The sequence below is a fragment of the Dermacentor variabilis genome, chromosome 6, assembly GCF_050947875.1.
Source record: "Dermacentor variabilis isolate Ectoservices chromosome 6, ASM5094787v1, whole genome shotgun sequence".
In the NCBI taxonomy this organism is placed as follows: Eukaryota; Metazoa; Arthropoda; class Arachnida; order Ixodida; family Ixodidae; genus Dermacentor; species Dermacentor variabilis.
In genome coordinates this window covers 139,738,424-139,765,133 of record NC_134573.1, presented here as the reverse complement: position 1 = coordinate 139,765,133, position 26,710 = coordinate 139,738,424, and the positions used below count along the sequence as shown (strand labels likewise).

Genomic DNA, 26,710 nt, shown 5'->3' with positions numbered 1-26,710 from the left:
TGCACAGCGCCCAACACCAGACGACGCGTTCGATACATACGCAAGTTTTGGGCTGTTCCGTTCGGGGTGCCAACTTAAGGGCGGCGGTTCCTGCTTGGTTTTCTTGCTTTCTTGCGATGCATGCAAGCAGGCTGACGAAGTAAACTGAAGCAAAATAAGAATAAAAACGAAAAAAAGAAAGAGGCCTTCGCAGTGCAAGGACTGACGGCGGCGATGTCCTTCACACCGACTCCATGCACTGCATTGCCAGTGCACGCCGGAGGAGCCGTCGATGCAAGCGGCCTCTTGTTTTTCATTTTTCTTTTTCCTCGTTAGCACGTAAGGCCGCAGCTTGTTGGCAACCGCGGCGTGCGTTTCCAAATTGGTGGTGATGAACGCGCTGCCACGAGTAACGAACATAAATCCGGGGCCAGATATTGCCAGAACACGCGGAGAGATTGCATGGGGCCGATAGTTGTTTCAGCGGCCTTTGTCTCTTTTTTTTTTCTGTTTTCACGTATCCCGAGGAATTCCTCGGGATGCATAGCCGCATAGGAGCGCATATACGCGCAAACTTGACGCACGTTATCGGGAGTAATTAGCGCGAGCTGTTTACTGTGCGTTATTGAGAGGAGTTCCGTCCCTGATAAATCACCTCGAGAAGACGCACCTGACCTGGCCGCATACGGCAAGTATTTGTGTACGGTAAAGTGCCGCAGACGCAGGAAAAGCAACAGGTTAACGGCATGTTTTTCGCGCGGCTTGGTGCACTTCTGTACGGATGGAAGGCAGTGTCGATATACTCTCCGTGGACGGCGGGATTTCGAAGACCTGCTTTCACGTGAGGCGGAAGCTTCGCCCACAGTCTCTTGACGCTGTCTCTGCAGTAAGTTTTAGAGGTGTATTTCTGTAAAGGATCGACACTATCCAAATTAGTCCTCGCTATGCACGGCCGCCGTGCATAGCCCCGTGCACGCCCCATAGAGGCGCCGCTGATAGCCACCTAGCGGACGCTTCCAACAGTACGCTCGGGAGCAGCAGCAGACGACAACCCTTTGCAGCAAGGATGGCTCAAGTGCGCGGCTGCCATTTTTTCCTTTGTTCGGATGCCAGACTGCTTCTTCTGCGGTGACAGCTGTAGGGAAGGCGATGGCCTCTGTGGGAGCGGGTATGAACACGATGTTCCCGGTGGTTGGGACAACCCGGTGCACATACGTGCCAGGTGCATCCATCAGACAAACGCCATGAATCCCATTTACATGAAGTGAAGCACGTGTTAACTAGCCGCTAAATTTTGTTTAGTAATGCGATGTCTCGATCGTTCTTTTCTTTAATTCTACCCTCGCCGTAAGGATGTTTCTGTACTTCAATAATAAGCACCCGTCGTTAATGCATACTTGTATCTCAAACAAATCCGCATGGTGCGATGTCTGCACATGCCGTTGTGATCTTTCTCCTCATGAATACACGTAACATCACCGAATAAATGCACTCAAAGCCGCCCGAAGAAGCGTAATTGCGAAGTTATTGATGGAAACGCGTACACTAGTAAACAAAGTCACCAAACGCACAGGTTAGTAATAAGAGAGCGTGTTAGTGCTGCACCGCCGCTGCAGTTCTGCTGCATAAAGCGGTGAACCGTCGTTCCCGTTGCAATTGTAAATTCCCCAAGGGAGCTGCTTGGAAACGTACAAAGCTAAAGTCTGACCAACTTTTCAGCACCTTTTTTTTTAAATGTTACTACAGGGAGATGTGACATGATATATTTAAAGGCAAAGCAGCGCCAGTCAATATAGATGAGCGCTGGCGGCAAGGCCTGGTTTAGTCCTCTGCGGCGTAAGCATAATAAGAAAGAATTCAGTTGAGTACAAAATTCACATGCAAAAAGGGACTGCGTTGTGAAACAAAGAAATCAGTCGGCGTGGTAAGTATTCTCAGACATCATCAAGGTGTGATGACTTCCCGAACGTGACGCGAACTTTTCAGCGAAATTAGAACAAAAATGCCATATGCAGCAACTATTAGCAATTCTCGCCCTTAACTACCTATTTTCTAGACCCCACACTTCCTAAGAAACCACAATATGTGAGATGCCCTCAGTCGATGAGAATAAAGCTGTTAAAGAAGCACTTGCTTGGTATCATTCCGATAAGACACAGCGTGATTTAGACCCTTTACAAACGAGGCAGTGTGAAAACCTCGCACCTAAAAAAAATCAAGAACAGGCATGTATGAAGCAACTAGCAACAGTTCAACATGCGCGAAGCCACGCATAAAATAGATGCAAAAACATGAAGCATGTTATAGCTGGTGCGAGGATTTACCGTGGCGTATAAATCCAACAATTTGAGTTCTTGCAAGCTTCAGTAGCTTTAAGATACAACACAATGCGCTCGTGCAGTAGTGCTGCCTAGCCAGCGCAACGCGGGAAAGCGGCAAACGGAATTCAGAACTTTAGCGAAATGCCTTTAAACGATATGCTGCACTGCAGACGAACTTCGTCGCTTACCCGTCTAAATATGATCGAGTGGAAAAAACACCGACATGACAAAGGAAAGAATGAGAAGAAGAAATTTCCCGCCGAACGGCGGTGATCAAATGCTACCGTTGCTTTCGCTGATGAGGCTTCGCGGGGAATGATTAGAACCGCATCGCCGGCACGTTTTCGCCGGTATTCGAGCCCCCCCCCCCCCCCCCCCCCCCCCCACCGTGCAACAATTCTTCTTCGACATTCCTTGAAGCTTTGGCCACCCCACACATGCGAAGGCTGTTGCTTATTTTGCTCTCAAAACCGGAATAAGACAGAAGCACGATTAACGACGCAGCAAACTACGGCGCGCGGCTCGCCCCTTTCCCGTGTGTTATGCGCAAGGCCACCACCAGTGGCGCGTCGATCGGCTCGCACTAAGCGCATAGACGGTCACGTGCACCTCAGTACGAAAGTTGGGCAGTGCAATATAATAGTATACATAGCAAGTAGCGCAGAAAATGCCATGTGCAACGTAGTATGTCCCCTATATACTAAGCGATGAGGTAAAGCCTTCCGAAATACGTCTTATAGACGTCTTTCTGTTACGTCTCAAAAACCTATATATACACATCCTCACGAACAGTTGGCCATCAGTGGTACGGCGTACTTAGGGCGCTTCAGGGTAACGCTGGTTCGAACCGTCTATTTCAAAATTTTTTACAATAATTTTTTTTTTAATTTTCATCGCCACGAACGCGAGCTTGACGAATGATGAAGGTTGAGGGCACGTGTGTAGCAGCCCGCTACGTTTCCTGATCTGTCTCTATTATAATCACGTTGCCTTGGCAGCCACTGACAAACATGAATCATACAAATTGCAGCTCTCAAGAAGTGGGCGATTTTCGAAGCATCCGCATATTATTTTAGTTGAGTAGATGGTAAGGTACACTAGTAAAAATTCTTATCTGCTTTTCTATGTGTGCCTGCACTTTTTTTCAACTTATTGAACACCGGAACCGAAAAACGACTGCCTTCATTGATTTCGTTTTGATCGCCTATATATATATATATATATATATATATATATATATATATATATATATATATATATATATATATATATATATATATATATATATATATATCGTGCTCGTCTTACATTAAAGATCTCTGAGGGGGCACCACGAAAGCAGAGTCCCCAAAAAAGAACAGAAAGAAAAAAAAGACTGATGCCTAACTCACAGAATAGTACAATAACGCCAAACCGGGTCAAGTGGATTTAGTCGCAGCTCCGGCTATATGCGCGACGATACAATCACCTTCCCTTGTGTACGAGAGACCACGTATACACCAGCGCTCCCGCATATAACACCGACCTCGACGCTCTCATTCGCTTCCAAATGAAAAGAGCACTCTTGCTACTACTCCCTCTTCTTCTCCTTTTTTTCCCCCCTCGTTTGTTAAGAGGGACCGAGCTCTAGCTAGATTTCTGGTAAGCCCTTCTCCGCGGGGAGTCTGCAGGAGGGTGAAAGTCGGGTGAATTGGAAAAACAGCACCGCCACCCTGTAGTGGCCGGGTTCCCAGTTTCAAACCCTTTGTTGAACGTCGGGGAAACGAACAAGGGGCATATACATGCATGTGTGTGCGTGTGTAGTACACGCATACCACAGTTTCCGGACTGCTTTCCGCAGACCATACAGTACTTGCACGCTCAAGTGACCCACGGAGCAAACCATGTACAGGTGATGAAGAGACTGAACATGATGGCTTTCGGTGTCACTCGTGCATGTAGATCTAGGGCGCACATATATACCAGCGCGGGCCTTAGTATCTCAATATTACGCTGACTGAAGAAAGGGGGGAGGGGTGTAGACAGCACTGTTATTTCGCATAGCAGAACGCCACGTGTTCGTTTCTCCTCTAAAATCACTCACGTTATTATTGTACGCTAATAAAGGCCTCCTAAAGAAGAGCTAGACCTCACACTTCTGTCTGTTCACATGATCATTCAAGTACATATTGGAAAAGTTGGCAATGAATGTTGCGAACATTTTCAACGCCCATCAAATCAGCCAGCCAAGTGCGCATACTATATAAGTTAACTGAGTTCTTCATCCTCGCACCCTAAGTCTTATTATCGTTAGCCTTATTATTACTTCTAAGTAATTCATACAATTTTAACGTGGAACAGATAAAATAGACCTGCCGAGGCATCTTCTATACCTAAGCGCAGCTCACAGCAATCAAATTATAAGAGAACAGGACTACATCATTGAATTGATCAGCCCTGTTGTCTATACACACATCGCCCGCATACATGCACCTTAAGCTACAATAAGAATTTTTTACCCTTAGTCAGATTTCGAGAACATATCTGGACGGCACACCAACCGCGGTTGCGGACTATATCGAGAAAGTTACGGCACACGTGCTACAAGGTACGTTTCAAACAAAACTTGACTTCGGAAGCCTTGTTTTCGCTAGCGAATTCCGGCCCGCATCGAGGGAATTGTTCACGGACTCGCGTTTTCATTGCGACCGCTTTACCGGCGCTGCAGTTCTTTCAACACTATGGCATGCACATGCACGACAAGCCAAGTGTATTGTTCACGTCTCCGTTGTTTCTCGTGTCTCCGTGCGACAAGTGGATGCAGAGTTTTCGCGAGAGAACTCGAGTTCATCCGCTGTTGCCTTTTCCGCAGCATGCCCGACATGCAGATTAGTTGTGCGACGCGGAGTTTTTTGTACCAGCGCGGACACTCTAAGTCTCCAAAGGTAACAACGAAAGGGTTATGTTTCTCCCTCCATGCCTCCTCCTCCCCCCCCTTTTCCCTCGGAACCCCTTGTACCCATGTGCACATATATTTATTTATTTGCTTGTTCGTTTTTGGTGTGGATGACGCGAACAATCCCAACCGCGCGTTTTGAATGAGAAAAGGAGGCCGATTGTTTGTTGCGTTGGAGACACTCGTTGAAGTTGAGTGGTTCGAATGAAATTGCTGCGAAAAGGGAGACAGATTTCTTTTTTTTTTTTCGTATGTGGGCAACTGCGTTCGATTCGGCTATGCGGCCTTTACAAACAAATGCTGGAAGGCGTTTTAAATGGAAATGCAGCGCTTTGCACCGACGGCTTGATTGGATCTTGCTTTTCACTCGAGAGACGCGGTCGTGTTTTGTCAGAGGCGTACGAACAAGCAGAAAGTACGTGCTAGGAATTTAAGTACGCATTATAATTTCTTCTTTTCTTGTATGGCCCTTTCTTTCAGCGACATAAGTTTTCTGTTGTTGTGGAGCCCTTGCGTCACGCGAATCTTAGTTGTTGCATTTTTAGGGAATTGTAATCAAATTATATCTTGGCCATCGCATAATCGGACGGGAAACATACACGGCACGAAGCGCACTGGCGAACAAAAAAAGGGAAACAACGCACAACGCTTAGAAAGTCATGTGACCACCGACTACTTTTCAGCGGACGTATTATATTTTTTCACGTTGAACACGTTGGCGGTATGCGTTGCCATGTCGTTCCTCTTTCTGCATGCTCGTGTGCTTTTGCTACCTACACTATAAAAGGGAGAACGAGCAACAAACGCCATACGGGTGTTAGTTTAGCGCTTCGATGTGCCCTGTCCTTGCATCCCCTCCCCCTTATTTCTTGCCTTAGCGCTGTTTTGGTATAAGAAAATCGTCCACACGACACTTTGACAGTGCTGCGAAACAAACAGTGTTGTGTTCACATTGTTGCGACGGAAAGCGCGGTGAAACTCTGCCGGACTGCTTGCCGGAGTAGCGCCACCTCGGTAGCTATACCCTTTCAGTGCCATAGGAAGTTGTCCCCGAGTTTACAGCCTCCATGATCGCTTTCCCTCTCCCAACGGTGTCCGACGTTCTCACAGCCGTTTCGAACTGGAGTTTCTTTCAGCCACGCTTTTTCATATTGCATTATGCTCGCGTTATCTCTCTATCTCTCTCTCATCTCCCGCCCCTCGTCAGCGTTTCGCGCTGCTCACGTGACCGAAGCGCAGTACGGGTGAGAGGTCCAGTCACGAAGCACCGCCGCATACCTTGTCAGATTGACGTTGCTGCCGCCTCCATTGCCGTGTGTCGTCTCTGGTCCTGGGCTTCCCGGGCCACTGACAGGTTTGATACTGCACAGGCAAAAGAAAAAAAAAGAAAGAAAGAAGGAACAAACGGTTAGACGTCTGTCATCGGACTCATCGACGCGCGAGGAACGCGAACACTAGGAGCGGTGCAACGACCGCCCACTTCAGTGCAGGCAAAGCGATGCGCGTTGTATTTCTAAGCGTGTACAGTCGAGACAAACATAAAAGAGGAACGTCAGACTTGCATTCGTTACCATAAGCGTTGCTTCTCTTTAAACAGTGAGAAGAAGAACGTACGCAATGGACGTTCGAGAGAAGAGCTTCTTGTCAAACATAAAGGTGACAAAAATTGTAAACTGCGGCGGACTAAGGACCACGGAGAGAGCATGGCACAAGTGCAGACGCAGACTTGCAACCAACTTTTATGAAAAAAAAAAAAAATCACGTATGTACAGCCCAGAAATACACCGCTGTGTTTGCTTGGCATAACTAATATAGCCAAAAATTAACTTTCCGTTCAGGCAACACACGCAACCTAACTACGCTCCTCAATAAACCTCATCTCACAGTTGTGCAGACAAACCGTGGTATCCCTTACACAGTCAAGTCCCTTCTTTCTCATACGGTACGCCTCGCGCGTCTCCCTCGCTCGGCTATCACGGCACCGACACAAAACCTCTACTTCTTTCAGGAGCGGCTTGCACCTGCGCGTCGAACAGTGGACGGGAAGGTGGCCACTGGCGTTATTCTTAATTGATAATTCATGCTCCTTTCACGCACCTTCCGGTAAGCGGCTCCTGAAAGAGCATCTTCATATCGCGTTTGGCTCCGTCGCATGAGTGCGACGGTTACGCTTTCTCACGTCATAACACGAACTGCACTGCGCCCATGCGCACGCTGCTGGCAAAAGCGACTACCAAACGCCGCCATTAGCTCGGCGAACTAACTGCCTCGCGGGAAACCTAGCTTTACAATTACGAAAAAGTGGGTCCATTCTCCGTGGTCCTCATCTCCGCGTGCGATCAGATCGATCGTAGCAACAATAATGATGACGTTGCAACCACAGGGCTGTACCACGCTCGCGAGTGTTATTTCCAAGCCGGCCAAGTAGCTACCGGCGTTTGTCCGTCCCGCAAACAAAGATCGGGGCGGTTACGCAACGCGACCACCTTGCTACGTTACCCTTGCCCCTTCTCGTCCTTTACGACGCCAGAGGTGAGAAGAGAGGAGCGGGTGAGAGCGGCGCTCACATAAACCAGTTCTCGTCTAGTGTTCCTTTTCCTCTAACTTTTTTTTTTTTTTCAATGCAGGCCCTCGCCTCACTTGCGGTCGCCTCCGTTGCTGCCGCCGCTGCTTTTCTGGACCCGCGCACCTGTTGACCTTAGCGGGAACGAACGCGGCCTCCGGCTAATCTCGATAACGGCGGCCTTTCTTTCTTGCTTTGTTTTCATACGCTTCTCTCGCTTTTTTTTTTTTCTTTGCGCGTATTGGTCGCGCTCGCACTTGTTACTCGTTTCGCCTCTCCTGTTCGCAGTGCGGTGGGCGACCGATGCATTTTAGTTGAACGAGACAGGCGCGTGAAAAAAAAAAAAAAAGAAACCTGTCTCGGTCAGGGCACAGCCATCCTACGCGCACCCGTGTACGGCAACTGCGGTGTACAAACGGGAAACACGTCCGAGTCGGGAAACGGGCGATTCCCCTGTGTCGGTCTTATAAGAACAGAAAAATGGGCGAGGTTGAAGAGAGTGGGGGGGGGCGGTGGCGAGAACGTGAATACTCAGAATTATGGTGGGTGACGACCGTATTACGTTTCGCCTCACCAAATCCGTGCAGTGAAGCGAAATATATACCCGATCGAGTCGGCGAGCCTGACGAGATAGCCAGAAGAACGGCTACCCCCATTCTCCAGTCTCTAGCCGCACTCCTCCGCCTCGATGCCGACTGAGTGGAGAGAGAGAGAGAGAAGACAGGAAAGGCATGCAGGGAGAATAACCAGACGCACATCCGGTTCGCTACCCTGCACTGGGGGAAGGGTGTGGGGATGAAGAGAGAGAGGGGGGAGATAGAGAGAGCACAGATTCGCGCACAGTTGAAGGTTTGCACCGAGTCTACACACGGTCGTCAAGACCTGCCGACTTGAAGTATTTCAACAGCGCTCTCGTGGCTTTCTGTGCCATCGACGCGAACGGCCATGGACCAAGGATCTTCATTAGAGAAAATGGTCTACAGTCCAGCTGGTTCAGTACTGTCCGGAGAGCTTCGCGCTCGACGTCGTAGTGGGGACAGATGCATAGGATGCGCTCGATCGTTTCCTCGGTGCCACAATAGTCGCACGTGGGCGCATCCCACATTCCAATGCGGAGCTTCGCGGACAGGTTAGCAGCGCACAATCGTTCTCACTTCTCCGAAGCGCGCAGCCGGCTCTCGTTACTGATTGGCTGAACGCAAAGTGCTAACCTTCCGCGTACTGCGTGCAGCTGGCGAGACGGGAGCGTGCGGCGGGTACACTGCTGTCCGACTGGAAGACAATCTTGCGCCGATGCGACTGGCGAATTACATATACACAAATTTTCGTGACGTTTGCAGCGCAGGCGCGAGCTTTATTTCAACATCGCGCATCTGTAGGGAAATACGTTTTCGAGATCGGAAGGCACAAAACGGCCGGGTTAAGGCGCAGATTTTTGTGGGCTGGGCGTGTACTGAAAGTGATGGTTAGTCAACGAGTTTTAAGAGTGTGGTGATGATGAAATTTCGAAGTGAGACTAGAAAAGGCAGCATTAAAGAGGAACAATAAATTACACTGTAGTAGTACATTGTGATTCCGCGGTAGCAAAATGCCCCCTCTCCCCGTGAGGGAGGATTGAGAAACCAGAAAAAAAAAAAAAGACGTTTCAATTGAAGCCTTGTTGTGACATCATGGGTTCTGACAGCGCCTACGTGGGTCTAGCTAATTGTTTTTAAAGAACAACTGTGATGCAATAAATAAGAGAAAAAAAGACGGAACATTTAGCAAGCCATTGATAACTTTACACCCGCCGTGGTTGCTCAGTGGCTATGGTGTTGGGCTGCTGAGCACGAGGTCGCGGGATCGAATCCCGGCCACGGCGGCCGCATTTCGATGGGGGCGAAATGCGAAAACACCCGTGTGCTTAGATTTAGGTGCACGTTAAAGAACCCCAGGTGGTCAAAATTTCCGGAGCCCTCCACTACGGCGTGCCTCATAATCAGAAAGTGGTTTTGGCACGTAAAACCCCAAATATTATTATTATATTGATAACTTTTCCCAAATCAAAACGACTCAAAAAGAAAAAAAGAAAAAGAAAACTTTGTTATGCGTGACGTTACGTAGAAGTACCTGCGCCGTGGTTTCGGCGTCTAATTCAAGAAAGCGAAGCTTGGTTTTCATTTTCTCCGTTAAACATCAACCATTTCCTGCCTTGTAAGCGCAAATAATGTTTCGAAAGATTAATTTACCGATTGAAAGTGGTTTCGCGAGGCTGTTTGTGTCCGAGGAAAGCTTAAGCGCAGAGAGAGTTCAAGCAAGTTGACACACACAAGCGCTCGAGTGTAACGACTTGCTGTTATAATCTGTTATAGCCTGTTATATCTGTTATAATCTGTCATATCTGTTATAACCTGTCGGTTATAATCGCGCTTAAAGGGACACTAAAGCGACACAATAAATCAGTTTACACTAATGAAGAATTGTTTCAGAACCCTGCAGGCACTCATTAAAAAAAATAGTTTGATTACTAGATGAGAAAATGAAGGGCCAAGTACCAGTATTTGAATTTCGCGCCGAAACCCCAGCGCCGGAATGTCAGCGTGACGTCAGGGATTCCAAAGTATGTTTTCGCATTTGGGCTGCGTTGGCTAAGTAAAGGTTCCCGAAACTTGCCATGTTTAATATTTGGTTCCTTTAGAGCACAATGTAGTCCATCTGTACTGCGATATATAATTAGTAGGCCCTAGAAGATGCCATAATAATCCATGACGTCACAGCCACCAGGTGGGGGAACTTAAGTAGGCGTCGCCACCCGCATTTCGTTCTTGCTCCTTTTCTAGCTTACCGAACGTTTTATCATTGTAGGAGTGGTGTTTTTGGTGTTGTAGAAAGGTAATTTACTGATGCAGAAGAAATGATTTTTCACTTTAGTGTCCCTTTAAACATTGCTAAGTGTATCATAACAACAAGACCATACCTGAACGGTCTTCGTGTTCCTCTCAACACTGCTCACACAGCCCCTAATATCTAGTTAAATCTAACCTATGCCTTCATACCTGGTGCCTTCCAAGTAAAAAAAGAAATTATTTTGAGAAAAAGAAGAGAGCATTCAAAGGATACCGCGAGCAGGATTGCTCGACGCTGTAGCGTTGAAGGTATCGCACACGGCTTTTACTGCACGTTATTAGAGTAGCCACAAACAAATTCCAAACAAACAGACTAAGTCGTGCCCTTTCAGCAAATCCCAGCCGAACAGGTAAAAATTCTGGACGTGTAGTACACAATGTACGGTCTAATCGTGGATCTGATCCAGATGGACAGTACGGAGGCATTCCAAGTCGATCTAAAGATAGGCGCTTGCAGGAATCGGGAGACTGTATTGATTCTTGCTGTCATACATTGTGAGCCGAAACGTAAGAAAGTTCGACTTCGCTGCACTCGTAAGCGACGGGCGTGCTTTTCCAGTTCTTAGTCATAACTTTCAAAGAAACCTCAAGATCCTGTACATTTCACCAGTAAAATGAAACGCGATTGCAAATATTTTATATTTATTTGCTCCATTTCTCTTACAGAAGTTTCGGAAGTTGAATTTTACTTATTTCGCGGTTTGTTTTATTCTCCATGCCGAACCCCCGCTGTTATATGTCCCGGGGGCAAAGTTAATGTTTTCTTTAACAAAGAGGCACATCTTTGCAAGCAAAGGTTTTCTCTTCACCAGCCCGCGTGGCTGATGTCTGCATGCCCAGCTGGCACAGTTGAGTGCAGTGTTAAGGTGCCCTGTGTTAGAGCAATTAACTGACCTAGCGAAAATGGAGAGCACACTGCTGTTCATTCGATAACAGTCAATAATTAGAACCACCGTCCATTAAAAATAATAGCAGACGGATAATAGCAGACGGTTTCTGAATTCATCGAGCGATGAATTCAGAAAAAAAAAAGCTTTTCTTTCCCCAAAACCTTTTGTCATTGGTTGCGAAACTCGGACAATGTTTTGCTCGCTATCACGACACCCTCACGTCTGCGGCAGCAACAAGACCGTCAACCTTTATAATTAAATCGTGAAGATTAACCTCCGCAACACCAACGAACGGGCTATAAGAGACGCCGTGGGACACCGCGGCTTAATATTGACCACCTGACGTTACTTAACGTGCGCCCAAAACACCCGGCACGAGCGTTTTTTTGTTTTTGTTTTTCATTGCGTATCCGTCGGAATGTGACCGTGGCATTCGGGAACCGAACCCTCAACCTGGGGCTCAGTTGCAGGTCGCCACTGCGGCTTGGTGGCCGTGCCCTGTCTGTATACAGCTCATGGTAACGCTCCAGAACTGCACATCGGAACATCGCCGAAGCCGTGTGGCTCCCGCTGCAAGCGCAGAGAGCCGGCCTCCGTCTCAATGCACGCAACTAATGAGTCACGAGAATGGAAAGACAGTCGGTGCGGCTGTCGACTTCGACCATCCGAACGCGCGCTTTCGAAGCTCGCGCGCGCAGTTCCCATTCATACGCGATCGAGTCTCGTCGAGTGGCGGCGATACGCGAACGTGATCAAACCGCAAAATCGAGCCGACGATTCTTTATACCGGGGCGCGCAGGTGAAGCGTATCTTCGGTCCCTCCCTCTGTCTCTCTATTTTTCTTTTTTTTTTTGGGGGGGGGGGGGGGAGGCGTGCGACTTTTTTTGGGGGGACGCTTGTTCGCAAGCCGTGGTGGCCATTCGGTCACGGACCGCTTGAGCACGCTTTGCCGGATGAAAGAGAGAAGCGTACCGCCCGCCAGTCCTTGTCTCGAGTGTCACCGGGCTGCTGCTGCTGCTGCCGTCGATCTCCGACCGCAAAGAGACAGGCGCGGAGGAGACCGCGGCTCCAAGTGGGAGGCAGCAGTGAAAAGAGGTTTCGTTGGGGGATCGACCTGGTAATCATCTTTTCAAGAGAGCGTTGAGCGCGCACGCGTTCTTTGTCATTTTTTTTCCCCCCTGGAACGGTGAGACATCTCGGATGAAGTGCTAATAATTTTACCGGGCTGGCTTTTGTATGGGTCTCGCGACGACTTCCGCTCGCTTCGCTGCTGCTTGTTAAAAGAGAAGCGAAAGTCGGCCGACGTCCCGATTTTCTCGTTACCACATATTCACGTGCGCAAAGTTTTTTTTTTGCATTTTTCTCTCTCCAATTCTCTTCCTATTCACTTGCTAGCGCATAACTACACTTAAATGTATTTACGGCCACCGCATCACTCGGTGTTGCTTTATTGATTCGCTGATTCCTTTTAAACTTCTAAGGCGAAGACTATATGGAATACGTCATTGTATGGGCTCATTACTAATTTAGATCGCCTACTACTACATAGGTTTCAATTGTGTGAACTTTAATCAAAGTACTCTAGTGTCCCTTTTTTTTTTTTTTTTTTGCCTTGCATCCCCATCACAATGTGGTCACGCGGCGGTGCGTACCGAACCTGCGAGCTCGTGCTAAAGCAGCACAGCATTTGAGCCACTGAGCCTGCGCGGACGTCAAATGTTTCAGTCACTTGTTAATTAGTAAAATAGGCAACCGATAGTTAATTGCTTCGGTTGAACGTATATCTTACGAAGCGAAATAAACGCCTAGTATGGAATCCCCAGAGGCTGATTTTAGTTGTCGCGTCACTAGTAGCGCAACACCTAAAAAAACATCGCGACCGCCGACTGGTCAGACTAGCGCGCTAGTCTCTTCAGCGAGACTAGCGTTTACGTTACGTTGCAGATAACTGAGCACGCATGCGCGGTGTGCGCAGCGCAACGTATAACGGAGTTGACGGAGATCACTATATACGCACGCAATGCGCAGTGATATACGCCTCCCCCCTCCAGCCTCCCACTTTCGTACTTTCTTCTTTAGAAGTTCGTGCCCTCGCCCAAGAGGTGCCTGATAAACTTTTGCACTGCTGTCGACGCTGCGTCGTCTTCATACACCGCATTCCAGAGCGCAGTTTTGCAACCGTTCGTTATCGTTCACCGTGCCCCGGACTCGATAACACACTACTCACTCGTTCGGTGCCAGTGAAAGTCACCAAGAATTTTTCGCTTGGACGCTCCGTGGCCTAATCGCGCAATACGTTCTCAGGTAGACGGGAAAGGGGCGGGGCATTATTTCAATAGAAAAGCTCCGAAAGGGGACAAAATAAGAAGGAAACAGAGAACAGCACAGACTCAGCCTGCCGATTGTGAAGCCTGGTAGCTTGGACTATACCAGATTGTTTTTTCTTCTTTTCTTTCTTTTCGAAGTTTTCACAGAACTTCAAAAATTGCCTGTAAGAGATAGCGCAATTCTAATCTTTGAACCAGATCACTCGAAGAGTCGGGCATTACTTGCACTATCAATCAATGCATATTCGATTCAACTAAAAGCTTCTCATTCGTCCTTTAATTTAGCGCTCCCGCTAAACCTGGACTTGACTGAAGAACAGACAACAGAGACTCAATTCGTCAACTGCTTCTTCCCACTGACCAATGTGTTGGCTTATTCACGCCTTCTTAGCTGGAACAGTTCAGAAACGAGATTGAAGGAACAGATGACAGTACGCCCGCTGCGTTGTCGTCGAGTTGCCGTCTACCTGTCATCTGTCTTTATTGTGTAAGCGTATGTGTAGTTCGTATGTTTATGTGATCGCTATGTATACCACAATTATCACCCAGTCCATAGAGTATCATGAGACGATCTGCTTGGGGAACGTTTCCAGCTTATCAATAATGTTTGCACCTCTTTCCTCCTTTCGTTTCGCCCTTCCGTAAAAACCGGATGACACTGGTGAGCAGACGACGACACAGACGAAATTTGTCATCTGTTTCTTTCTTCTGGTCGATGTCTCGTCTTAGTGACGCATTCTTAGTGGTAAGAGCGGAGAAACGGTACGCAATGAGGAAACAGACGACAACACACTCGATGTGTTGTCGTCTGTCTGCAGTCTGCACCTTGCTTCGCAAGCCGTCTCTGCGCTGCTCGAGTCAAAAACGCACAGTCAACTAGCCCGGACTTTGAAGAGCTTCTCGTCCCTCCATTCGTTTCGCGCTTCCGTAAAACCCGGATGAGATCACCCACCCCTAAGTAGGCGCCGGTGGCAAATGTACACACTCAACTGCACGCAGGGCCCGTAACCCTGCAGCGGGAGTAAAATAAACAGTGTCGAAGACTTAGGGGAGAAGCCGGCTGGGCAGCCGCTCACGATCGGCTAATACGCTCCCGCTGCGAAGAACGGGTTTCCATCGGCCCCCTCCGACGAAAGCGCCCCCCCGAACGGCCGCGAAGGCGGATCGCATGTATACACATCAGGCACTTGACTTGTGGAACCAGAGCTCCGCGCACAGCTGAGGGCGGTAGCAGGTCTCGAACTAGCAGCGACCCTATGCTAAACCTAAAAGCCCGAACGCTTATACATGATAGGGCGACGATGACGGAGGTAACAATGGAGTATGTTACGCACAGGTGTTTACCCTTCCACAGTTACCGATACAGCCTGCGGCCGAGTGCGCATGCGCTGTTTGGGACGTAGTGGGGCAATGCTATGCCGAAATCCTCCAATTAAGGGTTAAGAATAGCACCGACAATGACGACGACAGGGACGAAGACAACCCTAGGAAGAAGAACGTGTATAGTGTTTTGTGCACACCGTACCATAGATTTTATGCACATTGTTGTTTGCACTGGTACGTCGTGGTGTTGGTGTGTCGCACATGATTGTGACTGGAAATTCGTTTCCTTAGAGGAACTATATATGTGCAGAAGTCTTGAAAGGATCACCAGACGAGGAGTAGACGGTGCCGTATAACCACGCAAATATATTTCTTGCACCGTGTCATATAAAAAAAAAAAAAAAGAAACGAAGTCAATTCGTCGACATAAAATTTCTCCAGCAGAAACGCTGGGAGGCTTTCGGGGCTAAAAACAACTCCAGATACAGTAGAGCGAACCAGGAGACTTGTTGGTACGAGATCGTGTAACATGCACTATTACAAGGACCACACATCTATGGTCGTATTGTACGTGTGTCTTGTCTGGTCTTCGTGCGTCTTTTCGCAATACTTAGCGCAGTTTTTCCGACTACTCTAGACACCTTGACGCCTCCCTGTGAATCCCCTATCAGGAAGCATAAAACAAAGAGTAATCAGCGAACGGCGCAGAAAATACAACTAAGTCAATCATATTTGAAAACGGAATTAGCACATATATATATAAGCGTACGATGTGTATGATTGTTCAGCAGACGTGCTGTCACGAATAAAACGTCAGCGAACATATGAAAGTAACGCGAACCTCACTGCAAAAAAAAAAAGAATAATTAAAGAAATAATCAGACGTGGGCGAATAAATGAGAGAGAGGCGACGCCGAACACGGGCCCGTGCTGCCGCGCACGTCGCCGCTTTTTAGTTTCGCAGGCGAAGGTGGGCTTCGCCGTCGCGCTGCGAGGAGGATACGTGACCCAGTGCGCGGCAGCGGTGAGCCAGCCAGCCCAGCCTGTCTCTCCGTTGCAGGGCCTCTCTCTCTCTCTCTCTCTCGTTCCCTCGCATCCTCTCCCGCCCGGAAGAGACCGACTAGCGCGGGCGAGCGCGCGGAAGACCCGGCCGCCGCTGCCTGCTTCCTTCTTCCGTCAAGTTCACGGTCACTCAGGGCCGTTCACCCCTCGACGCACGTTTAAAGGCCGGCCGCCGCCGCTGGGCAGAACCCCCCCCCCCCACCATCACTCCCCCCCCTCCCTCTACACCCCCCACAACCACTCTCGAGGGAGCCCCGGCGTGCCTCCACCGTGCTACGCTCGTGGTCGGTTCCCGTCGATTTTGGCCGATTTCATGACTCCTTTATTTCTGCCCGCCCTCCCTTTCTCACACACACACCCTCTCTCCTTCTTTCTCACTTAGCCCTCTATCGTTCTTTCCCGAGAGCACGCTAAGAAGCGATGGGAGGACACGGCGTAGGCAAAAAGCGTGAATTCTGCCCTTTTGATGCGTTCCTCCCTGCGCTACCGCACCCTCGCCCCCCAACTGCTTTTATTTCGCCGTTTCTGTCGGGTTTGCGCAGACTGCAGCCATAGCTGGCGCCCGTGGTGCCTGCCTCCCGTCACCCTCGCCCATCCACCTACGGGTTCCGTGGTGCAACCTGCTCGGCGTTGGTGGCGGCGGTGGATCCGACCGTGCATATTCGGTGGCGTCCGACCGCTTGTTTAATGCATCGCTTGGTTCTGGGCGCGGTTCTCCGCAGGCGGTCCCTCGATTGTTCCTGGCTCTAGTAGGAATCGCGGCTTCCCGGTTTGCCACGGTCGTCTGCCTCCCGTTCACTGCGAGACGACGCGAGCTTCCTGGCTTTATCGCCGCGTACTGAGTGTTCTCTTCCTTTTCTCTCTCTCCCTCTTTCTTTTGTCTTAGATAACGAACGCGATCGTGATGAGGCCTTGGGATGAGACTTTTCGTCTTACTCCCTTAATTATTTCCATTTTCCATCTCTTCTCCTTCCACATCGATCGCGGGTCAGATGAGGAACCCGGTTTTACGAATATCGCATCTAATCTTTTCCTATTTTATTGACTTATTTTTATCATCCGTCGCGCAGCTGAATGATCGATCTCGGTGATAAATGGCAGTGCGGTGGCAATGGCGAAGTGCGAGAAAAAAAATGGAAATATGAAATAGATCGGTATAAAAGCGTCCCAGGTATTAAGGGACGAATTTAGACAGCCTATAGGTTATAGATATATACACTGACTTTTTGCTTTCAGGTAGATTTGTCCTTCTTTATACTGTTCTACTGTCTACAGAAAGGCTTGCTACATTACAAGTGTAGGCAATTAGGCTTACAAGAAAGCGACACAAGAAATCAACGATCAGAAATGAAATAATAAGTAAAAGCGATAGTTTAGGTCTACATCACTGGAAGATTAAAAGTATGGTTAAGCCTTTAGTTATTATCGTTGTATAAAAGCAAAACCATTTTTCAGAGGGATCCACGTGAGCGCACGCACAAGAGGTCCGCAGGCAACGGCAGTTGATAAACTGCCAAATCTATTTTTATAATAGGTCATCAACTTCCAATGTCACGGCACCAGTATTATAGGAGTGATGTATGCTTCCCGTGTTCAGTAAACCGAAATAATCAAATGGAATTACACGTTTTGGTTTCCGTTAGTGTCATTTGATTTGACTTCATAGGAATTATTGCCTGCAAGAAAATTGTGGGACAGTGCTTTTTCCTAGTTTTTGTAATCTGAAGTAGTCAATGGTACTTTAATCATTCCGGGCAGCATAAACAAGGGATAGCACTCCGTTATCAGTACTTGCAAGTTTGTTAAGCTTGGGCAGTCAAGTCGCCCGTCGACAAAGCCTCGCCACAGAAACCTTGAACGTTTCTGTGCCCTTCCGCTATTCGCTGTGGACACGCTGGCTTCTTCAGCCCTCGACGGTTCACTTCCGTATAACGATGTGAAGACAATTGCTGCTTCCGCGGATTACGTTGGCATCCTATTTGCACGGGACACGGCGACGCCAATCGGTGAACAGCGTGTTACGCAACTTGCTTTAGCGTCCTCGGCAGCCCTCTATGGCAAAGTTCGATGCCTTTAACCCGGAGAGTTTGCTCAGGCCACGGCACACTAAACAAAGATGGAGTCGTGTTCGGATAGGCAATGTAGATGTTTGATTGCGGTGCCATGTAAGAGGGCACATAATGCTCTTGTCTACCCCTCTTTACCCCTCTCTCTCTCTCCTCCCTTCTTTCTTTTTTTTTTGTTTTTAACCATGGGTATCAACTCAATGCATACGTTCCTGACGATTGCCTCGCTTTTATTTCAGCATTCAATAAAAAGCTTACAGACTTGCGGCAATCTACCCGCTTGGAACTCCGCAAACCAGAACAAACAGGAGGAACAAGACTCGTTAACTAGTTTTGTATAAAATATAGATGCACTTCGTATCGACAACTCGTCTAGGAAGTCAAAGCTCTTTCTAAGGACTTTACAGACGGTGTACAGACTGACTAGATTCAGCTCAATAAGTTTTATGTCACAACGCGCCCTCTCCGCCATGGCAGTCCTTTAGTGCGGTTAACGCTCAACTACAGATCGCGAACCTTGCATTTAGAGAAACAAATAAATACATATATGCGGCTTGGACACATTCTTGAAGACCACGACTAAGACCGGGGGTGCTAGCCCGGACGTCGTCAAAATTCCACCATATATTGTTGAATTGAGCCAATCGGAGAGGCCGAAGCAGCCCTCTGGACCAATCAGAGCTGACAAGATGGCGAACTCGACAACACGCACGAGTTTGCCTGGCAATGTCCATAATATCTCCCATGGCAGCACACTTCTACAAACGTGTCACTCGGCTCCGGCGCCAGTTTTTGGTACGTCACAGTCTCTGTCAAAGCCCAGTGATCCCTGTACCCAATCAAGGCTGCGAGGTTCTTGAAAATCGCGATGAGTCACAGCAGCTGCCTTTCATTGAGTGTCGTAATGACGCGGGATCGTTTTCACGATCCCGCTTCACGCGACCGCGAAGGTCACGTACACGTCATCGGCTACAGCCAACGCCGTATAAACATACATGTCACTAGAGTAGGCGATGTGACGATGCGACCGGGAAGGCATGCCTTCACTCAGGCGCGAGTGAGAGCTATACACATGCATTCCTGCAAGCACTGCAACGGCTGCGTCGTCATTGACGGCGACCCTGCCCTTATCGAGGCGCGCCGACATCACGTAAACCCGGGCCTGCCGACGCTTTTCGCGGAATTGAGCGCCGTATCATGTTTTCTCGAAAGCGATCCCCCTCGCCGCGCGGACGTCGGGCATTGTTCTTTCACCCGCGCCTATCGTGTTCGCGCTGTGTATACGTTTCTCCCGATAACCCTGTGCTATATAGAGAGTTGCAGTGTCACCATAGGCGCTGCCGCTTGCCGCACTGACACTGTTTCGATAGCAGCGAGACGAAAACAACAAACTGTTAGTTTTAACGTCTCAAAACGGGAGCATTCAGTTGTGAGGAACGCCGCAGTAGAATCATCGGGATCGTCATCAGCCTGTCTTTTTTTATGTCGACTGCAGTACGAAGGCCTCTCCCAGCGATCTGCAATTACCCTGTCTTGCGCTGTAGCCGATTCCAACTTGAGCCTGTTATTTCCTAATGTTCTGCCGTCCGCGACTGCGCTTCCCTTCCCTTGGCACCCGTTCCGTAACTCTAATGGTCCACCGGTTATCTGCCCTACAGATTACACGGCCTACCTAGCTCCATCTTCTTTCTCTTAGTGCCAACTAGAGTATCGGCTATTGCCGTTTGCTCTCTGATCTAGAACGCTCTCTTCCTGTTTGTTAACATTACGCCCAACATTTTTCGTTTCATTGCTCTTCGCGCGGTCCTTAACTTGTTCTCGAGCTTCGTTGATAACCTCCAAGTTCCTGCCCCATGTGTTGGCACAGGTAGAATGCAATGGCTGTACACTCTTCCCTTCAACGACAGTGGTAAGCTCTCATTCAGGATTGGTTAAGGCCTGCCGCGTGCACCCATTTTTATTATTCTGTAAATTTGCTTCTCGTGGGGATCAGGGTCCTCTGCTACTGATTGACCTGGTGTCATTCCGAAAATTCATTCCGAGTGGATACGCCCTGCAAGCTCGTCGGCTACAATTCGCGAATTGCGATATGCGCTGTAAAGCAATAAATTAAGATTTTAATCGGTAATTTTCTTTATTATTTGAATATGTGCTTCGACTTCTCTTGGAAGTAACGTGCTCCTCTCTGAATAATCCAGCTCAAGGACAAGAGTTACGTTATCTGCAACAGGCGATATATATATATATATATATAAAGAAAAATTCGGGCTTGACACACCACTTCATTGTTGTGCACCAAGCACTGTCGGATAGGTCTACGTACACGCATCGGGCATGCGCGTTCAAGCATACTCGAACTTAATTTTTTTTTTAACAGCCCTGCCTCTGCGTGACGTCGTAGAAGAAAGAAAGCGTGTTCCAGGCGCGCTATGCGGCCTCTCGCTCCCAGCAGGAAGCCTGTTTGACGAATTGCTCACATGACCCCAGGAGTCGCCGACTGTCGTTCGATCGGCTGTGCCACGGAGTTTATAGATAAAGTGCAAACAGTGCGCGCCCACGTAACCTGTGTGGACCAAACTGGTCGAAGTTAATACGTTGAAACCGCCTTACTCGTGGGTGGTAGCACGGGAGGCAGATAAACCTTTGGTGTCGCCGTAAAGAAAAGCGCTACACTCTCTTCAAGGCCTTCGGAGGTATACTGTTTTACTCTTTATCTTTAGTATCTGGATTGGACATATCATTGCTCTCATGGCGTTTGTGTGTGTGCGTGCGTGCGCGCGCGCGTCTGTGTGTGTGTGTGTGTGTGTGTGTGTGTGTGTGTGTGTGTGTGTGTGTGTGTGTGTGTGTGTGTGTGTGTGTGTGCGTGTGTGTGTGTGTGTGTGTGTGTGTGCGTGTGTGTTTGTGTGTGTGTTTGTGTGTGTGTGTGTGTGTGTGTGCGCGCGCGTGTGTGTGTGCGTGTGTGTGTGCGTATGTGTGTGCGTATGTGTGTGTGTGTGCGTGCGTGCGTGCGTGTGTGTGCGTGTGCGCGTGCATGTGTGTGTGTGACTCAGTCCTGTTGTATACTCTGTCCCATTGTCCCGTTGGCCCGATTAACTTGCGCATCGGGACGATGCTTTCTTCGGAGGGGCGGAAGAAGAAGTCGCAGTTGCGCTCGGTATTAAAGTGACCCGCCGCTGTGTATCCTGAATAGCGTTCTACGACCCTTGTTTTTTGACGCTGCGACAATATTGAACACATCTTTATAACTTTCCCGCAATGTGCTCGCCGGCCTTTAGCCGCATCACCGATGCCCGTGCGGTAGAGAAGTATGCAATGATAATCACGTGCTCGTGCCTGGAGTATACAACGTAGCCCTATAGTTGAGCAAGCATTCAATGCCCGCTCCTTCCCAACGCGAAGTCATCGCTCCTTGCACACGATAAACCATTGTTGAAACTAAGATCAACTTCCTACAAGCCTCACGGGGTGAGCTAAAGTACTATATGTTGAAAACAAAGAAGCGCCGTTCCTCACTCGCTGTCATATGGATTTGAGGAATGCGTATGAGAGAAAAAGAAAGAATAATAATAATAGGTGACGAGGAGCCCTCGCTTCGAAATGCTCGTCATTCATTTCCCTCTACGAACTGGCGGCACCGCATTTTGCAAACAGGGCCGCGGGATAATCTAACGATTCAATTCCAGTGGTATTCCTTTTTCACATTTCGATAGTGGTTGTTTGACTGGCGTTCTGGTGAGCGGGATCAACAGCAGGCCGCAAACGATGGATAACAAGAAAAAAAAATTTGGGGATTTTTGCGTGCCAAAATTATGATTTAATTATGAGGCACGCCGTAGTAGTGGGACTCCGATTTAATTTTGGCCGCCTGGAGTCCTTTAACGGGCACCCAAATGACGGTACGCGGGCGCTTTTACGTTTTTGCCCCCGTCGAAGTGAGGCCACCGCGATCGGCATTTAATCCCGCGCGCACTGGGACTTCGCAGCGCGAAGCCAAAGCCACTATACGCCACCATGGTGGGTGATAACAAGAAAGGAAGAGGATCGAGAAAAAAACATAATCCTTCCGTTATACCGGCGCAACTCGCTTTAGTGTTTTTTACGGAAAACTGCGGCCGCCCGCTGCGCATCCCCTCTTCTTCCGTGTGTTCAAGACCAGAATGGGCGAGTGTACTTCGCGTGGCCGTCGTGGACTCGTACCCTCCTGTTGCGTGCAGTGCCACGGAAGCTAGGAATTCCGTAAGCACGACCACGAACACTAGCTGCGCGAGTGCTTCGCCGAGAAAGAAGGCCCATCGCCCACTGTGCGCAACTAATCCTTCCGTGATCCTCCCTTTGCTTCCCCTTAGACACCCAATCGTACTCAACTTTCTTGGCCTTGTGCAATGGATGACCGCAAGAGCTGGCTGTAAATAGATACGGAGACATCCAGTTACTCAATGTATCGAACTACGCAAACGAAGCAGTTTGTTATAACCATGTTTCACGCTGTGTGTATATACTTGCGCCATTCGTTTAGGCCCCCAGTTGTGCGTAACAAGGCCGTGTATAACGAACGCACCATAAAAGTTGGTTTAAAAATGTTCGCATACATCGAATTTCTCGATACAACGAACAAAGCCCACGAAGCAGTTCTTTAATTATCCGGGTTTTACTGCACACGCCCCTTGCGTTGTGTCAAGCCCTCAGTTGTGCGTAACACTTAAGGCCGTGTATAACGAACGCATCATGAATTGTCGTTATAAACGGGTTTGTATACATCTGTTTATTCGATGGACCGTGCTAAGCGCACGAAGCAAGTTCGTTATAAGCGGGTATGACTGTATACACCTGTTGCGTTTCCTTACGACGTAGCTTCTTGGCGCTACCACTACGCTTGCACGAGACGTAGCGCATGCAGTGGTGCCTTGTGGGACCGACTGTAAGGCGACCGGGTTCACCTGCATAAAACTGTTGCCTTCCGTTAGGTCCCGAAATGTACGTGAGAAGTTCGTGCAATGGCACGGCCGAAAAAAAAATTGTTTTAAACAGTTTCTGTATAATTGAGTTTCTGGGTTTAACGACCTAAAATCACGAAGCAGTTCGTTATGACCGAGTTCAATCGAGTAAAACTTGCGTTCCATACAAGGCTGCAAATTGTGAGCAACAAGCTCGTGAATAAAGAACGACTGATAAAAGAGAGAAAGAAAGCAAAGCTTTTCTTAAGTTTGTTATAAAGAGTTTCAGATGCACTGACATACTCGATGTAACGAACGAAGAGTACGCACGAAGCCGTTTGTCAAAACCAGGTTTGACTGTGCACACCTGTTTGTTTCCGTTACGATGCAACTTGCTTTCTCTTGCTGCCGCTAGAGGCAGCGCACCGGTACTTTGTGACGGAACGTGAGACCAAGTGGGAGACGGGCAAACTGCAAGACGTTCGGCGCGCGCTACCGAACGATTCCGCGAGCGGTCACGATAAGGCAGCTGGCGCCTCAGCGCGGGAGCTCACGCTCGATCTTTCTTTCACTGCCGCGCCAGCGCCGAGGAGGTCTTGGCGTCCGATCGGAGCTGGAGATACGGGCTCGGCGAGTAGGTCCAGGCCGAAATGATCGTGTGCACCGCCGCTGACGTATCCTGAAAAACGAGCGTCCACTCGAAGGCTCGCGGTTTCGATCGCGAGATTGCGGTTTCGCTTTTAACGTGGGAGAGAAATGTCCCTTTGGGCCAGGCTGTGTGTACACGTATCCGCTGTGCCGCTTGTAGGGAGCGCACGACGTTTCGGTTTGGGAGCTTTTCGAGAAAGTATGCTCTAACTGGTCGATGGGATCCAGCGATCTGATGCGGCGTTCTGCGCACGTGATGAGAGAGAGAGAGATTGGTTGGCAAAGAAGTAGACATCCATGCTGACGGTGTCGAAACTGTTTAGCGTGCGGTTGGCATCGGCAGTTTGTGGAGAAGCGGAGAATGGCACAATGGGCAGAAGGATGACCGGGATAGGAAGAGACGCGGTTGATCAGGCGGAGCACATTTCTAGAGAAGGGCTCCTGCACTGAACGTAAACCTGTTTTACGGTACGTTTAACTTCTCAAAACGCGTTCATCCTTTCTATTGATGAGACATAATCAAACGGCCCATTGGGTGAAAAAGCCGGAGTCTGTAGCAGCTAAACGACACTTAAATCCCCATTGGCTGCGACGTCACGTCCCGAGCGCGCGCCTCGATGGAGCGGAGCGGGCGAAACCGTCTTGCGTGAGGGAGGAGGGCATGGCCGCGACGCCACGTCACCAGCGCGGCTCGAGGGAGCGCCTACGGCGACACGGGTGCGCGCGTTGTCGTAATCGAGGCAGTCACGTGGGACGAGCGCGCGTGCGGGTGCTGCCGTCTCACTCTCGGAAGCCTGCGTGCGGTTTCTCTCTCTTTCTCTTCCTCTCTCTCTCTGACGCCCACTGATCTTAGCTGCTGTGCGCGCCTCCGACCTTGGTGGTCGCTGCTGCTGCTTCCTCGGTCTGTCGTCGCGCAAAACGTCGGTGGCAGGCGTCGTTGGCACTTCAGGCTGCTGCTGCTTGCTGACTCGGGAAGCACGTAACGTTATGGTACAATACTCGCAGCGCAAAACTCGGAAGAGTCGCTCAGAGGCGTTCAATTGGACATTAATGCTTTCGCAATTCCAACTCATAAGAAATGCTTGGGTGGCCTCGAATTCCCTCGTTTAAATTTTTGTCTCTGAGTTTATACTGCTACTAACCTTATGTGAGGTCCAGGTAAATCTGCAGTCCGAAAGTCCTAATGAAAGGTAGGATGCTGCGACTGGAATCTCGCTTGAACCTTAACGCGAAGCTAATAAGTGATTAACTTATTCTCTATATCTAGAGCGGGATATCCCTCGGCGGCAGGCTTCGGCGCCGAGGAATTCACGCGCCGGCACGTTACCGAATGTCGCAATATTAGAGAATGTTAGTGCTTATTTCCATAAAACCGCGTCGAGTTTATCACCATCACGGCGCTTTCTTTTTCTCACACGTGTGGATACTGCGCCGCGTGGGTACACAACCGGAGAAATATTCAAATCAGCTAGCACGCGCACCCTCTTATATATAACGTCGAATTTCGATAGAGACTTCTATGATTCGGAGAGCGCTTCTGCAAAGTCGGGCGTAACACGCGCTACATTTAGCGAGGAAACGAAGCGCGCGTTTATTAAACGCGACCTAAATCGAGCACCTCCATTTCCCCCCTCTCTCTCTCTTCTTTTTTCTTTTCGCCGCCTTTCATCGGACGACGCATTTGCCACGCAGATGACTGCGTTGAGCTCTGACATGCGGCTTAATATCGCCGAACCGAATTCGTGCATGCCGCAGCATTCGTTGCATGCCAGATCTTTCCAGCCGCCCGCGTCTTTTGCCCACCTGCCTTTTTCGTCACTCTTCTGCCTGTTTGTTTTTTTTTTTCTCTTCGCGTGATACCACGTGACAGTTTTCTCCGCCCCGGAGAGCCAGCCGATCTCGATTGTCAACAAACAAAGTAGCGGAGAGGGGGTGACGTGTATACGGCAGGCGCGCCGTGCGAACGCCGAGGTATAGCGACACTTAGCAGCAGCAGCAAAATGCATCACCGAAGCAATCTCATCCGCGTCAACTCGTGCACGGCTGACGGTTCCTGTTTACGCATATATTTCCGAGCGCTCGAGCGCGCGGTTCGGCTGTGAGATCTCGCGAGAGCTCACAAAGAAAAAAAAAGAAGTGCGGGCACGCGTATATGCGCATTGCAGCCGTTGCTCTTCGAGAAGGGAGCGTAAATTGCCATGCCTCCAAAAGTCTGTTTGTGCGACGCAAGCTTTCCGCTATATACGTATACATCCTCTGCACAACTCCACCTCTCTCTCTCTCTCTCTCTCTCTCTCTCTCTCTCTCTCTCTCTCTCTCGCTCGCTCCTTCCCACCACCCAGTGTCGCTGCTGTTCGTCCCAAGCCGAACGCAGTCTACATAAGCCCCCTTGCATGCGCATCTTGTTTGTTGTGGGAAACATATTTGCTTCCTTTCGATAAACTGTCGCCCACGTCACCACCCGGCGCTGTGCCGAGATTCTCGCGAATCGCGAAGTGCATACAGCTTCTGGTGAGCCGTACAACTGACTCACGTAATACTGTGCAGCTATACGAATCTCAAGAGTTTGGCTTGTCGTGACAATACAGATTGCAATTTGTTTTTCCCCTTTTTTCCCCCCTTTGTGGACTTTCTCCACGCGTGTTACACGGGATGCGTTGTTTTCCCCGAACAGTTTCCTTGTCCGAAAGGGACCTCCGGAACCTCCAACCTACTTTATAGTTGAGCTAAAACGCAAGTCCACTAGACTATATATAGCGAATTAGCAGTTCTCTGTG

The 26,710-nt window shown here is 49.1% G+C and overlaps 1 protein-coding gene across 1 annotated transcript in view; it reads right to left on the bottom strand.

The window, feature by feature from the left end:
- LOC142585321 (PR domain zinc finger protein 1-like) overlaps nt 1-26,710 on the bottom strand; it is a 182,672-nt gene that overhangs the window by 97,530 nt on the left and 58,432 nt on the right. The window contains exon 2 of the mRNA XM_075696003.1: nt 6,514-6,597. The gene's annotated coding sequence lies outside the window, so the exon portion shown is untranslated. The remainder of the gene's footprint in view (nt 1-6,513; nt 6,598-26,710) is intronic.